Source organism: Oncorhynchus kisutch, linkage group LG26 (assembly GCF_002021735.2).
Source record: "Oncorhynchus kisutch isolate 150728-3 linkage group LG26, Okis_V2, whole genome shotgun sequence".
In the NCBI taxonomy this organism is placed as follows: domain Eukaryota; kingdom Metazoa; phylum Chordata; class Actinopteri; order Salmoniformes; family Salmonidae; genus Oncorhynchus; species Oncorhynchus kisutch.
The window spans coordinates 27,201,811-27,220,739 of NC_034199.2; the positions used below are offsets into that span (position 1 = coordinate 27,201,811).

General features: G+C 41.3%; 1 protein-coding gene and 1 pseudogene across 4 annotated transcripts in view; one reads left to right on the forward strand and one right to left on the reverse strand.

Annotated features, from left to right (window-relative positions):
• The window catches only part of LOC109870714 (zinc finger MYM-type protein 2), a 68,907-nt gene that overhangs the window by 38,103 nt on the left and 11,875 nt on the right, over nt 1-18,929 (reverse strand). For all 4 annotated transcript variants that reach the window (XR_004205676.1, XR_004205677.1, XM_020461327.2 and 1 more), the window contains exons 2-3: nt 5,346-7,428; nt 34-5,194 (exon numbers count right to left, since the gene is read on the reverse strand). The gene's annotated coding sequence lies outside the window, so the exon portion shown is untranslated. The remainder of the gene's footprint in view (nt 1-33; nt 5,195-5,345; nt 7,429-18,929) is intronic.
• Nucleotides 7,972-10,035, forward strand: LOC116357736 (general transcription factor II-I repeat domain-containing protein 2-like; annotated as a pseudogene).

An 18,929-nucleotide genomic window follows, 5' to 3' on the forward strand; every position in this document is an offset into this window, starting at 1 on the left:
TAAGGTGGTTTAAACCAGTCTGTCCTGTGTTACCTTCTCTGCAGCGTGCATTAGGGCAGTGGTGCCGTTCTTCTGCCGTCCGTTCCCCTTCTTTATCAGCAGCCTCAGGATGTCATCCTGTCCCCCTGCTGCTGCCAACATACTCAGGGACATACCACTGGAGTCCTGTGGGAGGCAACAGACACAGACACCCACACACCTTCATTACCGAGGACCACAGCTTTCCAAAGCCACTTGTAGCAAACAAGTTATATATGATAATAAATGTGGAGGGGCTAATTGCTTAAAGAATTAGAGGGGCAGTTCACTTATTTGAAGGTTTAGCTGATTGTATACTTACCTAGGGCGTTGTCTTTTCATCCAAAAATGTTAAGTTCATGAAAGCATAAAGCAATGGTGATGATAGATTCCTAGCATTACAGCGTCATGAAATCTCAAAGCTGTTTCCTTGAACTGTTATTGGTACAATTCTAAATCCCTGTTGGAACACTAATGGTGGACCTCAAAAAGGCTATATGAATATTCTGAGAACTGGAATAACATTTTAACATTTACATCAAGTAACAATTTATTAACGAAGCAAATATAGTATCTTAGATTACACACAATGAACACCAGGGGGTAACGAAAGGCAGCTTGATAACAAATACATGTTGGTGAAAAAAAACAATTGAAACATCTTTAGACAGTAAATAGTGGGGTGTGGTGAAACCCTTGATTATTTTTCCTCAGTTAACACCTAACACCGTAGCAGATCTGTTGCAGTTATTACACAAACTGATCAATTTAAACAAACTCATTTACATAATTCCTCCTTGAACCTTAATGCAATTAGAATCAACAAAGATTGACTTGCAATAATAACATTATCTAGGAGGCAAGTGGATGAAATATATAATATTAGTAGTCAAGTGGATTAAATAATATAGAGAAGCAACAGCTATCACACCCTATACAGGTTAGTCAGCCTAAATTAGTGTTGAAAAACTTAAACTGCTGCTGTGAAATCAATATGGTTAAGACAGTACTGAATAATAGCAACATTAATAAAACAAGTAGACCTACACTACCATTTATTGTCCATTAAAATAACAACATTTATCAGAAATACAGTGTAGAAATTGTTAATGTTGTAAATTACTATTGTAGCTGGAAACGGCTGATTTGTTATGGAATATCTTCATAGGCCCATTATCAGAAACCATCACTCCTGTTTTCCAATGGCACATTGTGTTAGCTAATCAAAGTTTATAATTTGAAAAAAACTAAAAACTCATTTTAAAAAGGTTAATTGATCATTAGAAAACACTTTTGCAATTACGTTAGCACAGCTGAAAACTTGTTCTGATTAAAGCAGCAATAAAACTGGCCTTATTTAGACAAGTTGAGTATCTGGAGCATCAGCATTTGTGGGTTCGATTACAGGCTCAAAATGGCCAGAAACAAAGGACTTTCTTCTAAAACTCGTCAGTCTATTCTTGTTCTGAGAAATTAAGGCTATTCCATGCAATAAATTGCCAAGAAACTGAAGAGCTCATACAATGCTGTGTACTACTCACTTCACAGAACAGCGCAAACTGGCTCTAACAAGAATAGAAAGAGTGGGAGGATCCTCTGTATGCCTATGTAGATATTCCATTTAAAGAAAAATCAGCTGTTTCCAGGTACAATAGTTATTTACAGGTACAATAGTTATTTACAACATTAACAATGTCTACACTGTATTTCTGATCAATTTGATGTTATTTTAATGGACAAAAACATTTCTAAGTGACTCCAAACTTTTGAACAGTAGTGTACATGGACAGCTAAAGACCAAAGTACAAGAGGAATAGGCTCTGTGATTCTCTGAAACCAATTACACACACACACAGAATGAAGGAACGGTTTCCAATTGGCAAAACACATTTCAGTTACTTGCATGTATGTATGTATGCATGCATGTATAATACATTAAAATAAAACATTTAATGGAGCTGGTCTTTGTGTAGTCATGTGAAGATTCTATATTGAACAAAAATATAAATGCAACATGCAAAAATTGGAATAATTTTACTGGGTTACAATTCATAAGCATATAAATCTACGGATATCACATGACTGGGCAGGGGCACAGCCATGGGTGGGCTTGCCAGGACAGAGGGGTGCTAGGACAGAGAAGAACTTGGATTGGCCTGAGCTGGGAGACCCAAGAGACCTTTCTTTTCTTTTTCCATTATTTTACCAGGTAAGTTGACTGAGAACATGTTCTCATTTACAGCAACGACCTGGGGAATAGTTACAGGAGAGAGGGGGATGAATGAGCCAATTGTAAACTGGGGTGGCACCTAAGGTGGCAGAATGCAGTGCTCGGCTTGGGGTGTAGGGTTTGAGCATAGCCTGATGGTAGAGAGGGGCAGTTTTTCTTGCTGTTCCGTAGGTAAGCACCATGGGTCCTGTAGTGGATGAGAGCTTTGAATGGAAGCCAGCGGAATGTGCGGAGGAGTGGGGTGACATGAGAAAACTTAAAGTTTGAAAACCAGGCGGGCTGCAGCATTCTGGATAAGTTGCAGGGGCTTAATGGGTTAAGTGGGGAGCCCAGCCAACAGCGAGTTGCAGTAGTCCAGACGGGAGAGTACAAGGGCCTGGATTAGGACCTGCGCCACTTCCTGTGTTAAATAGGGTCGTAATGTACAGATGTTGTAGAGCATGAACCTGCAGGAGCAGGTCACTGCTTTGATATTTGTAGAGAACGACAGGGTGTTGTCCAGGGTCACACCAAGGTTCTTATCAGTGTGGGAGACACACCTGTCAGGTGGATGGGTTATCTTGGTAAAGGAGGTCCTGTGTATCTCAGTTGGTAGAGCATGGCACTTGCAACGCCAGGGTTGTGGGTTTGATTCCCACGTGGGACCAGTATGAACAAATATTAAAATGTATACCCTCCTTACTGTAAGTCATAATGTAAAGGAGAAATGCTTACTAATAGGGCTGTGAAGTAGTTTGTCCCCAACATTTGAGAGAAATAAGGTTTGTGTGCTTATGGAAAATTTCTGGCATCTATTTTAGCTCATGGGACCAACACGTAACAAGCGGCGCTTATAATTTTCGCTCAGTATAATTCTAGAACAGCCAAAGAAACATTTTTCTTTACGTGATTGGTGGATTTCAAGCAGCTCAAACATCAAACCATACTCTCTAACCTGGGCACAAATGTAGTACTTTAACCCATTCACACCGCACTTCTACCAGGAATAGCCTAACCCAGTAAATCCTCGGGTTTGCTGAACAGTTGTTTTTATTCAAAACCTAACCTACACATATACATTAACTACACATACAATGGTACAGGCAAAAAGACAATTTTCTTAAAGTATTTTCGAGTACTAATGTTACTGTCCTCACTACAACAAAACACATGTAATTCTGTCCTTGAAACATTTAATTAAAATACTGTAGAATTCCAGTCATTCCTATGGAGGACTACTCCTAGTGGGGAGTGCCAACAAGGCCAACCAGTGTCTTCAAAGCCTCTTAAAGGACAATACATAGCATCAGCAATCCAGGGTTTACATACGTCGTTGGTGTAGCTCATGCCAAAGGATTTTGAATTTGGGCGTCAGAATACATCGTGCCAAAATTTTTAAAAAGAAGCTGAGAAAATGTACGTAAAATTCAGCTAAACAAGTTTATATTCATACTACATCACTATGTAGTCTAGTTACTACGGATACATTTGTAGAATAAAGTACGTAGTGATATTATGTCCTTAAAATGGTTCTAGATTCTTGCTTTATGTTACAAAGTGAGATCAGAATGAGCAAGGATGTCAGATTAAATCAAAAGCTTTTAAAACTAGTTCAAGGTAATCATAAATACAGATAAACAGGAGGATCTTCTGGAAGTCCCAACAGCGTCCCTGGTTTCTGATGCACCCCTGGATTTTGTTGGACCCCTGGTTTCGGTGTCCTTGGACTTGGTTTTTCATGGTCCATGTTTTGTTTGCCTGAAATATGCCTCCTGCACATTGTCATTAATGTATTACGCACATAGTTTTTTACATCTTTCCATGTCCTGCCTTGCAGAGCTGGTTCAGCTGCAAGACATGCATCACATTCCTTTTTACCTGGAATCTTCATCAGTTTAGTGAAGTCTCCTAGCTGCCGCCTGACCGCAGCCTGAGCCTCATTACTCCATATCTTCTGTTTCCTTGGTGTTGCCACAGGACCTGCCTCAAGTCTGCCTTCTTGACCCACTGCAGGTACTGCCATTGTTCCACCAACCCATTCTTTAGCACGCTTCGCCTCTTTTTGTTTCTTTGCTGCTCCTTTCTTTGTCTGTTTTGTGGGGTCCACTCTTGTAAGGCCATTCTTTCGTTTTATAGATTTTACTGTGTTGTGCACATAGTTTTTGATGTCCCTCCATGTCCTGTCTCTTAGTGCTGGTTCATTGTGCAGGCAAACTTCACAGTCCTGTTTACCTGGAACCTCCATCATTGAGATAAAGTGTCCCATCTGACGGTTCACCGCAGCCTTAGCTGCATCACTCCACATCCTCTGTTTCCACACTGTGCCCACCTTATCTGTCCCCACAGAACCTGTCCCCAAAGGAACTGCACCCAAAGGAACGGCAACCGCAGGCACTGCCCCAACAGGAAGTGTCTGTGCATTAAGTGTTGGCGTAATAACAGTACGCGCTGGAAGTGTCTGTGCAGGATATGTTCCGGCAGAATATGACCTTGCAAGTTGTGAACCCGCAAGATGTGTCCCTGCACGATATGTCCCCATAGGATATGTCTCTTCAGGATATGATTTTGCAGGATTTGTCCCCGAAGTATATGATCTTGCAGGAGATGATAGGTCATAAGGACTTGCAGGATATGAACTTGCAAGATGTGTCCCAGCAGCATACGAAGCTGCTGGATAGGTCTCTGCAGGATGTGTCACAGAATATGATCTAGCAGGATTTATCCCAGTAGGATACACCCTTGCACAATCTGTCCCAGCATGATATGACCTTGCAGAATGTGATCCAGAAGGATATGACTTCTCAGGATATGTCCCAGCATGATATGACCTTGAAGGCTGTGCCCCCAATGTATATGACTTTGCGGAATATGTCGCTGTAGGATAAGATGACCCAGTGGTATATGTGCCAGCAGGATACGCCCTCGCAGAATCGGTTCCCGCTGAATATGTCCCTGCAGAATATGCCCCTATGAAATGAATACAGAGAAGAAAATGATTCATGAATGTGTCATTATCATAAATGGCACAAAATTTGAATTGTGATTTTGACTGAACATTTAACCCTTGAAACTAAATGAAAATGTTCTCCAAATACTCTCCAAAGCAACTGATACTCACCATATGTAGGTGAAACAATCCTTTCCTCAGATGGTCCTGGAATTACCACTGGAACCTGATCCATTGCAAGCAGCAATTTGCTGATTTCTGCTAGATGTGCTGCGTTTTCAGACAGTCTGTAGTACTCTTTGTGGACCTGGGTGTCATGTCCCAATAATTTTGCCACCTGATCCAATTCACTTTCATTTAAGTTCAGAATTTGGCAATGGATAGCAACCTCTTTCCTCACTGTAGCATGGATCAGACTTTCAGGATTCTTTGCATCACACTCATGAGCAAATTTCCTCAAACAGTCAGACCCTCTGACGTAGCTTGCTGCATCTGGGCTCCGTGCAAAGACATAAGGGTTGTCCTTTGACACACCAACTTTGTCTCGGTTTGCAATTAGGATCTCAAGAGATGAGATCATCCTCGCCGTTAGTAGGACCGGCATTGTTCTACCATTTTTACCTTCTATTTCCACCCTGGTTAATTTGTCGTCACCAAGCTCCTGTTCCAGCCTTGAGAGGCTATTGAAAATGTCTGCGCTAGCTGGAGATTTCTTTCTGTTTGTGTATGTTTCCAACAGCATTTTCGCAACCTCTCCTGTCCTTTTTCTGTTGAAGAGAGCTATTTCGGCAAGAAGAGTTTCATTGAGCTTTTTCCAGACAGCGTTGGTGGGGCTCTCGAGCAATTCTCTCTTTGCTGTGTCCTCTGCAACCTTGAGAAACTTCTGAAGTTTAATCAAATCCTCAGTTAGTGAAGACACATCAACTTCATCACACTGAGGCACAGCGCTGAGGGACAAACCGGAAAAACAGTTATTCCAATCGTTTTCAAGAAGCTCAATGAACCTTCTGGCTTGTGCCTCTGCATCACGGTCCTCTGTCATACGACTCTCCCCAAAAGCTATTTCAGTAGCTCTTTTCAAGGAATAGCCGATCTTTAAAGGAAGAGATTGGGTCTTGTACCTGTCGGAGGCAGGATCAAAACCACTCATTTTCCTGGCAGCATGAACGGCCAATTTGAATTTGGATGGTACACATACTTCATGCAGATATTGGACACCACAGTCCATCTCATTTACAGTAAGTACAAATCTAGCCAATTCCCTCATTTTTGATCCAATGTATGTAAACTGTGACTTGGCATGGCCATGCTTTGCAGATAGTGCATTGCCATATTTACATATCAGGGGATCATTTTTGATGTGGCATAAGATGTCATCTTGATTCATATTGTGTATTATTTCTTCACACCCTCCAGTAGAGTAGACAGGCAGTGGAAGAAGTCGAGAGGATGCAGCTTGGACCCGCACTCTTTTTCCTCCCCTCTTTTCATCTTGTCCTTTTCTGGCTTTACATGAGCCCTCATGCTTCCATAAATCTATTTTGTTGAAAAAAGCTAAGCAGTGTTGGCAGGGCAGGCAGTCACGCACAGAAACACCATTGTAAGAGGGTCTATCCTTAGTCACAATTTCACCATCTCCACTTTGAAGAACTTGATAGTTGCCTTTGTTACGGAGTTGGTCAAGCAAAAGAGACCTGATTTTGGAGAGTTTAGGGAAGCTCATAGCATGAGCGACAGCTGCTTCTTCGGCGTGTATCCTTTCTAAATGTCTTGCAATTTTGTGGTGTGGTTCATTGCAATACAGGCAGAAGTGTTTTTTGTCCCATTTTCTTTTACCATCATCTGTCATACTACATGCGCTGACTGTCATTTTTGTGCTAGAACGTAAGCTTGACCTTGTACCTTTCCGTGGCGCGAATTTTTTGCGTTGAGGTTTTTTAGCTTGGGAGGTTTTTTGTGGCAACAGCTCAGATTCATTATCGCAGGGGTGTTCTGCATTAGATGGAAGAGGCTCTGAGCCACTTGGGACTTTTGAATCCAGTCTTTGTCCAACCTCATCATCTGAACTGTTCTCCTCATTACTTGAAATGCTCTCTTCAGCACTCTTCTTTATGTCACACAAAGCTCTCTCCATGTCACATAAAGTCTTCTCCACATCACATGAAGTCTTCTCTTCATTGTGTAGAGCATTTTCTTTCTCATGTGAAGGCTTCTCTTCCTGGTGTTCCCCATCCATCATTTAGGCTGCTACCACCTGCACCCACACAAACACAAAACAGGTTATTAGGATAAACCTACCATAAGCCTATGGGTAAGTATAGTCCATGGTAAACATGTTGAGTGCAAGTATTCCAGGTACAAGCTGTGTGTATGTGGAAAAAAAGAATATAGTCAACCACTTTAGGCTAGCAGGTGTATTTCTTAAGAATCATTACCTGAGCAGAGCTTATTAAAGTCCACTTAACCACCTGCCTCTCATTGCACTCCACGAGGAGCCTGCCTGTTACGCGAATGCAGTAAGCTACGGTAAGTTGCGAGCTAGCATTAAACTTCTTGTAAAAAACAATCATAATCACTAGTTAACTACACATGGTTGATATTACTAGTTTATCTAGCGCATGGGTGTCAAACTCTGGCCAGTGTGCCAAATTTGGCCCGCGGGGTAATTATATTTGGTCCGCGAGACAATACCAAATTACTACTAGAGCTGGCCCGCCGGTATTATACAGCGCATTCACCACTAATACTACGAATCCCATAATGCTCTGCTGTTTTCGCGTGCCAATGAGGACAGGACCCAGAAACGCTCTCTCCTCTGTGACAGTAGTCATAGCAACATAGACGCTACAACTGTCAGCGAGCTAACCCTTCCCAAAAATGGCGAAAAGAAAGGCAGAAAACAGAAGCTTTCTGGACAAGTGGGAGGCAGAATATCTGTTTACATATGTAAAAGACAAACCTGTTTGTCTTGTTTGTGGAGTCAACGTGGCTGTAAGTAAGGAGTACAACATTAGACGACACTATGAAACGAAACACCATGACAAAATACAAGGACCTGGACATGACTCAAAGGAGCCAGAAAGTAGAGGAGATGAAAAGAAGTTTGGTTTCACGACAGAATATGTTTAAAAAAGCCACATCACAAAGCGAGGCTGCTGTAAAGGCTAGTTATATAGTGGCAGCAGAGATCGCAAAATCAGCCCGGCCGTTTAATGAGGGAGAGTTCATGAAAAAGTGCATGATTAAGGTTTGTGACCTCGTATGCCCAGAGAAAAAACAAGCATTTTCAAACGTGAGCCTGAGCAGGAACACAGTAGCTGATCGCACATGTGATCTTGCCACCAATCTGTATGACCAGCTGATGGAAAAGGGAAAAGATTTTGTTGCGTTCTCCCTCGCTGTGGATGAGAGCTGCGACGCATCTGATACTGCTCAGCTGTCAGTCTTCATCCGTGGAGTGGACTCAAATCTGTGTGTTACGGAGGAGCTATTAGGATTCAAATCAATGCATGGCACAACCACAGGAAAGGAAATCTTTGAGGAGGTTTCCAAATGTGTAACTGAAATAAAGCTGCCGTGGGATAAACTCGTTGGATTAACGACAGATGGTGCGCCAGCGATGTGCGGTAAAAAGAGTGGACTGGTGGGCATGGTTCGGGGGAAGATGCGGGAAGAGAACTGTGCAGGTGAGCTAACTGTTTACCACTGCATCATACATCAGGAAGCACTGTGTGCCAAAGCCCTAAAGATGGAACATGTTATGACCACAGTAACACAGGTAGTTAACTTTATAAGAGCCAAAGGTCTAAATCACCGCCAGTTTAAATCTTTTCTGGAGGAGTGTGGTTCGCAATACGCAGACGTGCCGTATCACACAGAGGTGAGATGGCTAAGCAGAGGAAAAGTACTGAACAGATGTTTCGAGCTGCGTGAGGAAATATGTCGATTCCTGGAAACCAAAGGGAAGGATACAGCAGAGCTCCGGGAGCAAAAGTTCCTGTGTGAGCTGGCCTTTCTCTGTGACATCTCGAGCCATCTCGATGCGCTGAACCTGCAGCTTCAGGGGCGGGGGCGCATCATCACAGACATGTACGCTGCAGTGAGGGCCTTCAAAACTAAACTGTGCCTGTGGGAGAATCAGATGCTGCAAGGAAACCCTTGCCATTTTCCCTGCTGCCAATCCATAAAAGCGCAGATCTCTACCGCCGTGTTCCCATGCGCACAGTTTGCTGAAAAACTCAGTGTTCTCGCCGCTGAGTTTAGCCGGCGATTTGCCGACTTCGATGCCCAGAAATGCAAGTTTGAACTGCTTAGTAATCCCTTCGCAGTTGATGTGGAAAATGCACCAACCAACATCCAAATGGAGATGATTGAACTCCAGTGCAACGACACGCTGAAGTCAAAGTATGATGCTGTGGGCGCCGCAGTTTCCACGGTTCATCCCTGACACAATGCCTCAGCTCCGCACCCAAGCTGCTCAGATGCTCTCCATGTTCGGCAGCACTTATCTATGCGAGCAACTTTTCTCCTCGATGAAGATGACCAAAACAACTCACAGGAGACGTCTGACTGATGAACATCTTCGCTCGATACTGAGGATTTCTTCAGCTCAGAGCTTGAGCCCAGACATTGATGAACTAGCATCCAAGAAGAGATGCCAGGTATCTGGCTTGGGCACATCAGATTAGACCAGTGTGCAATAATTAACGTTTTCTTTATGCACTTTTTCTTGCTACAAGGCATGGGCTTGAATGGTTGATTGATTTATTATCATTTTATTTGTAAATTTATTAGCCAGTGGGAAAAGTTTATTTTGGTATTTAAATCAGAAGGCTGCAAATAGAAAAGAGGCATAGAATTTTTATTTAAATTTTATTTATTTAATAAATGAAACCATTGATGTGTTTTTTCATTTGAAATTCGATTTTGCATGTCTCCACTATTAAATTATATATTGTATGGTAATAAGCGATGCTTGTTCCATATTCAATGTTAAAGCAAAACTTGTTTGGGTCCATATTAAAAAAAGGTTAATTTGTTCAATGTTGGCCCGTGACTTTGTTCAGGTTTTACATTTTGGCCCACTGGGTATTTGAGTTTGACACCCCTGATCTAGCGTGTCCTGCGTTGCATATAATCAATGCGGTGCATACTCGCGGGGGGAAAAAAAACTGTCCTTGCTCCAATGTGTACCTAACCATAAACATCAATGCCTTTCTACACAGAAGAATATATTTTTAAACCTGCATATTTAGCTAAAAGAAATCCAGGTTAGCAGGCAAGATTAACCAGGTGAAATTGTCACTTCTCTTGCGTTCATTGCATGCAGAGTCAGGGTATATGCAACAGTTTGGGCCACCCAATTTGCCAGAATTTTACAGAATTGACATAAAATTTAAGGTTGTGCAATGAAACAGGAATATTTAGACTTATGGATGCCACCTGTTAAAATATGGAACGGTTCCGTATTTCACTGAAAGCATAAACGTCTTGTTTTCGAGATGAGTTTCCGTAATCGACCATATTAATGACCTAAGGCTCGTATTTCTGTGTGTTACTACGTCATAATTAAGTCTATGATTTGATAGAGCAGTCTGAGCAATGGTAGACACCAGCAGGCTCGTAAGCATTCATTCAAACAGCACTTTCGTGCGTTTTGCCAGCAGCTCTTCGTTGTGCTTCACGCATTGCGCTGTTTATGACTTCAAGCCTATCAATGCCCGAGATTAGGCTGGTGTAACCGATGTGAAATGGCTAGCTAGTTAGCGGGGTGCGCGCTAATAGCGTTTCAAACGTCACTCGCTCTGAGACTTGCAGTGGTTATTCCCCTTGCTCTGCATGGGTAACGATGCTTCGAGGATGGCTGTTGTCGATGTGTTCCTGGTTCGAGCCCAGGTAGGGGCGAGGAGAGGGACGGACGCTATACTATTACACTGGCAATACTAAAGTGCCTATAAGAACATCTAATAGTCAAAGGTATATGAAATCGAAATGGTAGAGAGAAATAGTCCTATAATAACTACAACCTTATATGGCACATATTGCACTTTTTCTTCTCCAACACTTTGTTTTTGCATTATTTAAACCAAATTGAACATGTTTCATTATTTATTTGAGGCTAAATTGATTTTATTGATGTATTATATTAAGTTAAAATAAGTGTTCATTCAGTATTGTTGTAATTGTCATTACATTTTTTTATTATTATATATATATAAATTTAAAAAACAAACAAAAAATTATCGACAGAATAATCGGTATTAGCTTTTTTTTGGTCCTCCAATAAATCGGTATCGGCGTTGAAAAGTTAGTCGGTCGACCTCTAGTAGGTGGGACTAGAAAGAGGGACAGGATGAGAGAAAATGTGCAGAGATTAGTATTCTTGCAAGACAGTGGCTCCACTGGACAGTCTGGTATTGCAGGACCTTTTATGCTCCACATACAACCCTGTCATTGTCCCCTGACCACAGTCGTCTTCCAAATACACCAAAACTGCGCAGGCATGCACAGAATGTCAGGTATGTTTTACAATGCCTAGGGAAGTCTCTAGAATTCCTGCATAGAATTTGTGTCAGGAAAGCAACCAACGTCTCTTAGAGCGTTGGACTAGTTAACTATAAGGTTGCAAGATTGAATCCCCGAGCTGACAAGGTAAAAATCTGTCATTCTGCCCCTGAACAAGGCAGTTAACCCACCGTTCCTAGGCCGTCATTGAAAGTAAGAATGTGTTCTTAACCTCTCTGCGCACGGAACCCGGTAGCGGGCTGAAATTCGAAAACATACGTTGATCGCTACATAAATAGTCATATTAAACATTTATGAAAATACAAGTGTCTCACATGTTTCGAAAGCCTAGAATCTTGCTAATCTAATACAAATATTTACTGCGAAAGAATACGATGTGATTATCTGAGGATAGAGCCCCATAAAAAAAAAACAATTTCAACCAGCACAGGCGTAACAAAAATCACAAACTGCATTAAAATAAATTGTTTACCTTTGACGATCTTCCTCTGTTTGCAATCCCAATGCTCATTGTTACACAATGAATGATCTTGTGTTTGATAAAATTCGTTTTTATAGCCTAACACGAAACATTGTGAACCGCTTGTGTCGTGAATTCCGTCTCATTCCATTTGACGACACAGTCGAGGTAAATACACACACAGAACGTGACTTTTCCAGTCATGTTTGGTTTCATTGCAATCAACTGGTTTGTTTGTAACACACCCAACCAATTGGTTTCTTTCAGTCAATACGTCCCGCGAAATGACCCATCAGGTTTGGTTTGTTTGTAACTCATTTCGCGGGACGTATTGACTGAAAGAAACCGATTTGAAGACAAGAAGTAATGACATCATTGTGCGCCAATGATTTGCCTGCTGTTTCGTTGATTGACTGTAATTTAACCCAATGACCACTGATCGTCTTGAAATCTAGCTGGGTAGATGGCCAATGAGCTGAGGTAAACGGCAATATGTAACGTTTATGTGTTGGAAGACCAACCCATGTAGTAAACTCCGGCATAAAGAAGTTAATTCACCATTGATGATTCATACCGGAAGGAGCAACGCATGTTGCGCACAGCATTGTTTTGGTAAAGCACATATTCAGCTGTTTTATATATATATATATATATATATATCAATCAGTATGGCGACTAAGTCAGGAAAAGCTAAATCGAAGTCTAGATATACAGATGTACACACAATTTTAGAAGAAATTGATCGAGGATGATTCATTTAGCGATTCCCAAATGGAGGAATATTTTTTGAACGGAGAGGACATTGTTTTGGACTGGTAAGTTCTTCTCATGCTAATGCTGTTGTTTGAAATTAATAATATAAAATATTATTTGTGAAATGAAATAGCCTATTTGAGGCTGTTGAGGGGAGGGCAGGCCCACAACAATGGCCAAAGTGAAATGAAGACAGTAGATCTAGCTGGCCTGTCATAATAGAGACAGTAGATCTAGCAGATCTATAATAATATATTTCAACCTTATGTTCCCTGTACTCTATATATCTGTTTATTATACCTGTTGATACAGGGGTCATTGGTGAAACTATTCTAACTGAACATTTTCTTTCACAGTGACACTGACTCCGAATGGGAGCCCCCAGTGCCAAGGTGTCCATCCCCCACTGAAGCTGGTTCATCCAGCTTCTGCCACAAGTGGTGTTCATCTGCCCAAATGTATTTCTGCAGGCATGGATGTGCTATGGCACCTGGCATCAGCAGCATAATATTGTGTAGAGGACTGAGGTTCTTCCAAATATTGAAAGTGTTATTTTGTAAATGCGAGTATTTTTTTTATGTTTGGGGGGGGGGGGGGGGGGTTAGAATACCATTTTGGTATTTTGTATATAGTTATTCCGTTCAAAATGTTTAACTTCACCAATTTGGCCACTTGGGTACATTTGGGCTACTTGTGTGGGACACCTGGGTGACTTCATGATAAATGTCATGTAGCACACTCATTTTGGAAGTTATCATTCTGAAACTGTTGCCCTCTGTTTTTCACTGAAATTGTCCCCATCATCCTATCTGAATATTTGTTTTATCTTGTTCATTTTAAAGATGATACAACAAGAAAAAAAACGCATGTTTTTTTTCATTGTATTATCTAAACCAGATCTATTATGTTATATTCTCCTACATTCAATTCACATTTAAACAAACTTCAGAGTGTTTTCTTTCAAATGGTACCAACAATATGCATATCCTTGGTTCTGTGCCTGAGCTCCAGGCAGTTAGATTTGGGTGTCTTCAGGCGGAAATTGAAAAAAGTAGGGGGGTAGCTCTAAGAGGTATTAACTGACTTGCCTAGTTAAAAAGATTAAATAAAAAGTTGTCAAAAAATAGCAATAAAATTGGTATCCAAAAATATTGGATTTCCGATTGTCTACCACCTACCCCTTTTGGGCTCCCTCTACTCCTTCTGTCCAGGTTCTCCTCTCATTTAAACATCTACCTCCCCCTAAAAACACTGTCACATATCTATCCTCTGTCTCTCTCTTCCCCCTTTGTCCACCTCTACCATCTCTGTTGCCAAGTGATCCAACACCTTGGTTGCCATAGTGATCAGGAGACTATTGTTATCTGAAGGTAGACATCAGGCTAACATTCAGTACTAGGCACCAAACGGGAGCCGAGATGCAGCACTACCTGGCCACACTCATTCTCCAGTTTGGGTCCATGTATAAGACAATCAACTATATCAAACACGGTTGTAGACTGCAACTGTTTGTAGTTGCCACAGAGACATAGCACGCCAATGCTGTTGCACAGCCGTTCATGAGTGTGACGGACACCCCCAAAGACCAAAGCTGAACACAACTGAATGGTAATTTTGTTATGACAACATAGTAAACACGGCAACTGCCTCAGCATCATGGGATCCATTTTGTCTCAAACCATGGACAATGAAGGGTAAATATTCTCCAAGTGCAACGTGAAATATCATACAATTCTGAAGCCTAGGCAAAATCAAGTAGTTTAATTCATGTGTCAGGCTTACAAAAACCCCATGTAATGTGACTCACACAGCAATTTAAAAAAAGAGCTATCACACATTTGTTTCCATTCTGTAAATTTCATTCCAAGGTTTGTTTGGTACTTTGCTTGCCTGATGACATCAGAAAAAAAAATGGGTGGTGGTCAAGTACACTAATCAGTTTTACGGTTTTGAAACACCGGAATATGATAAATTACAGAATATTCTATTAAAATAAAAATGTTATTTGTCACATACATATGTTTAGCAGATGTTATTGCACGTTCCTGTTGCTAGACTGCGAATGCAACTCATAATTTCTTGCCATCAAACCCCATGTTCAGAGATACTAACAGCTGATGATCCTAATGATGTGGCTCAATACACGAAAAAATAAAGCCTACCACATTTGTCCCAAAGCTCTCTTTTTCCCCCTATGAGGCTGTGCCCTTGACTACACAAACTGGGTATAACTTTCATTCCACAGCTCCTCCACTCTCAAGGTAACCGGATAACGATGTCAACCTGCCCTGAGTTATCATTTTTATTCAGAAAACTTAGAGCGAATGGTCCAACACATTAGGTGGATAATAGACCGATGACAAATATAAAATTATGGATACCCGATAAGCCGCTCTAGCGAACAGAGAAGAGGGGTAGATGAGGTCAGTGAGTTAACTTGATGACCACAAAACAGTTCCATTCCCACCCTAGCTACAGTTTGTATACAGGGTATGAAATAATGTACTCTGGCATACTTCCATACCCGTTACAGCTTAGTAGGCTTGGGCGGTATACCGTATACCAGGGTATTTGGAAAAAGTCACGGGGTGGCTTTTCAATACTGTCAAAACTACTTCTGTGAAGTGTTTCAACAAATGTGAATATTTGTAGCTACTTGAAGTTATTATCTGCAGTCAACTTGTGCAATACCTTAGGAGGTAAAGCAGACTGCGTTCTTGATTTCACCGTCACAATATTTTAAATTATGAAGCTTACCATAGTTCCCCAGAACAATTGAGCCAGTCACTTGTTTGTAAATAGCACAACGGGAGAAAGCGAGCTGATTATTCCATAGCATTCAATATCTATCAGCGAGTCTTTGTTGTGTGGCGCACAAGGTGATGTATGCAATTCACTACTAAATTATTGCCATCATAAATGTATTAATGGCTTCCTGACAGAAGTCAAAGTTCTGGATGAGTTCTGTACAGCTGCAATTATTTTCCTGTGCTTCCCACCTGCGTTCTTCTCCCATCTGCTCTCTGTAACCCTGCTGCTCTTCCTTCAGAAAACCATGAAATCAAAACTTTGTTCATTTGCACAATTTATCTTGTTCACTTCTGCTTGTAAATGTCCACACTTATCAAAAATGACATTTGGTAGCTAATAGCTATGCTTGTATAACTTCATGAGCTGGATTTGCAATTAGTTTTCTAGCTAAATGCTAACAAGCGAAAACTAAGAGCGTCTATGTGATTTCGCCATTTGTTTGTGCTAGTTTTGCTCACATTCTGGTAGAGGCCCAATGGGCTTTCTTGTGTTTTTAAACACCCGGTAATATTGTAAATCCCACTATGAGAGAAGGATGGTATGACAATATACAAATCTGGACACCGCCCAAGCCTACAGATTAGATCATGAAAAGCACGGTCAACTAATCTAAAAGGTGGCGATACTTTCTTCATTCTCGACATGGAAGACACCGGTGTCTCCTAAACTAGTTGCAGATGGAACGTTTGAAAATGCGCCGTTCTTAAAATACATTTTTGCTCCATGAAGTAATCAAACAATGTAATGTGTAGGTCGTCATCTTGTCTATTTCTGAACTTCTCTCATTGAATAGCCCACGTTTACATAACTAATAATTCAATATTAAACTGATTATGGCAGTAGGCCGAGTATGTTTATTAGGGATACCCATTGGGTGTCTGAGCTGTGTGCTAGTTGTTTAAAAAGACAGCTCAGTGCTGTCAATACCTCTCACAAAGACACGTAGGGATGCAGTCAATCTCTGTTATTTTGAGCCAGGAGAGACTGACATGCATGTCATTGAGTTAGCTCTGTGTGTACATTTAAGGGCCAGCCTTGCTGCTCTGGGCCAACTGTAATTTGCCTATGTCCCTCTTTGTGGCACTTGACCATATGACTGGGCAGTAGTCCAGTTACAACAAAACTATGGCCTATAGACCTTGTTTTGTTGATAGCAATGTCAAGAAAGCAGTGTAGCGCATTATTACAGACTGCCCGCTTCTCATCTTAGCTACTGTTGCATTAATGTTTTGACCATTACAGTCTCCTCAACTTGCTCAATTTCAACATTATTCATTACAAGATTGTGTTCAGGGAATGTTTGTCACAAATACAATGCTTTCTTTTTGAAATATTTAGTACTAGCTTATTACATTCCACCCATTCTAAAACTGACTGCAGCTCTTTGTTAAGTGTAACAGTGATTTCACTTCCTGTGGTAACCGGCGTGTATAATGTTGTGTCGTCAGCATACAATGCATTTGGAAAATATTCAGACCCCTTGACCTTTTCCAAATTTTTTAGGTTACAGCCGTATTCTAAAATTGATCAAATTGCCCCCCCTCCATCTAAACACAATAACCAATAAATGACAAAGCAAAAACGTCAGACATTTTTGCTAATTTATTCCAATTAAAATGGAAACACACATTTACATAAGTATTCAGACCCTTTACTCAGTACTTTGTTCAAGCACTTTTGGCATCGATTACAGCGGAGTCTTTTTGGGTATGACACTACAAGCTTGGCACACCTGTATTTGGGGAGTTTCTCCCATTCTTTGCAGATCCTCAAGCTCTGTCAGGTTGGATGGGGAGCATTGCTGCACAGCTATTTTCAGGCCCCTCCAGACATTTTAGATCGGGTTCAAGTCTTGGCTCTGGCTGGGCCAATCAAGGACATTAAGGAGACTTGTCCCGAAGCCAATCCTGCATTGTCTTGGCTGTGTGCTTAGGGTCGTTGTCCTGTTGGAAGGTGCACTTCCACCCCAGTCTGAGGTCCTGAGCGCTGTGGACAGGTTTTCATCAAGGATCACTCTGTACTTTGTTCATCTTTACCTCAATCCTGAATAGTCTCCCAGTCCCTGAAAAACATCTCCACAGCATGATACTGCCAACACCATGCTTCACCCTAGGGATGGCACCAGGCTTCCTCTAGGCATGATGCTTGGCATTCAGGCCAAAGAGTTCAATGTTGGTTTCATCAGACCAGAGAATCTGAGTCCTTTAGGTGGCTTTTGTCAAACTCCAAGCGATTTGTCATGTGCCTTTTACTGAGGACTTTCTTCCATCTGGCCACTCTACCATATAGGCCTGATTGGTGGAGTGCTGAAGAGATAGTTGTTCTTCTGGAAGGTTCTCCAATCTCTATAGGAGGAACTCTGGAGCTCTGTCAGAGTGACCATTGGGTTCTTGTCACTGTTCTTGGGGACCTGCAATGCATTTTTTGGTACCCTTCCCCAGATCTGTGCCTCCAATCCTTTATCGGGGCTCTACGGACAATACCTTTTGACCCCATGGATTGTTTTTTCTCTGAAATGCAGCGTCAACTGCAGGACCTTATATAGACAGGTGTGTGCCTTCCAAATCATGCCCAATCAAATGAACTTACCAAAGGTGGACTCCAATCAAGTTGCAGAAACATCTCAAGGATGATCAATGGAAAAAGGATGCACCTGAGCTCAATCTGAATACTTATGAAAATTTTAAAAAATTAAATTACAAAAATGTATAAAAACCTGTTTTTGCTTTGTCATTATAGGGTATTGTAGGTAGATTGCTGAGGATCTTTTATTTATTTAATCATTTTTTTAATAAAAAGGGGTCAGAATACTTTGAAGGCACTGTACACAGACACACAGGCTTTACTCAGTGCTAGTGGCAGGTTATTAGTAAAGATTGAAAAAAGTGAGAGGCTTAGACAACTTCCCTGGGGAACACCTGACTCGACCTGGATTATGTTGGAGGCTTCCATTAAAGAACACCCTCTGTGTTCTGTTAAATGTAACTCAATTCACAATATAGCAGGGGATGTAAAGCCATAAAGTTTTTCTAGCAGCAGATTATGATTGATAACGTCAAAAGCTGCACTGAAGTCAAACAAAACAGCTCCCAAAAGCTTCTTATCAATTTCTTTCAGCCAATCAGTAATTATTTTTTGAAGATGTTGAGGGCCTTTCCCTATAATCATGCTGGAAGTCAGTTAATTTGTTTCACTGGGAAATTTGT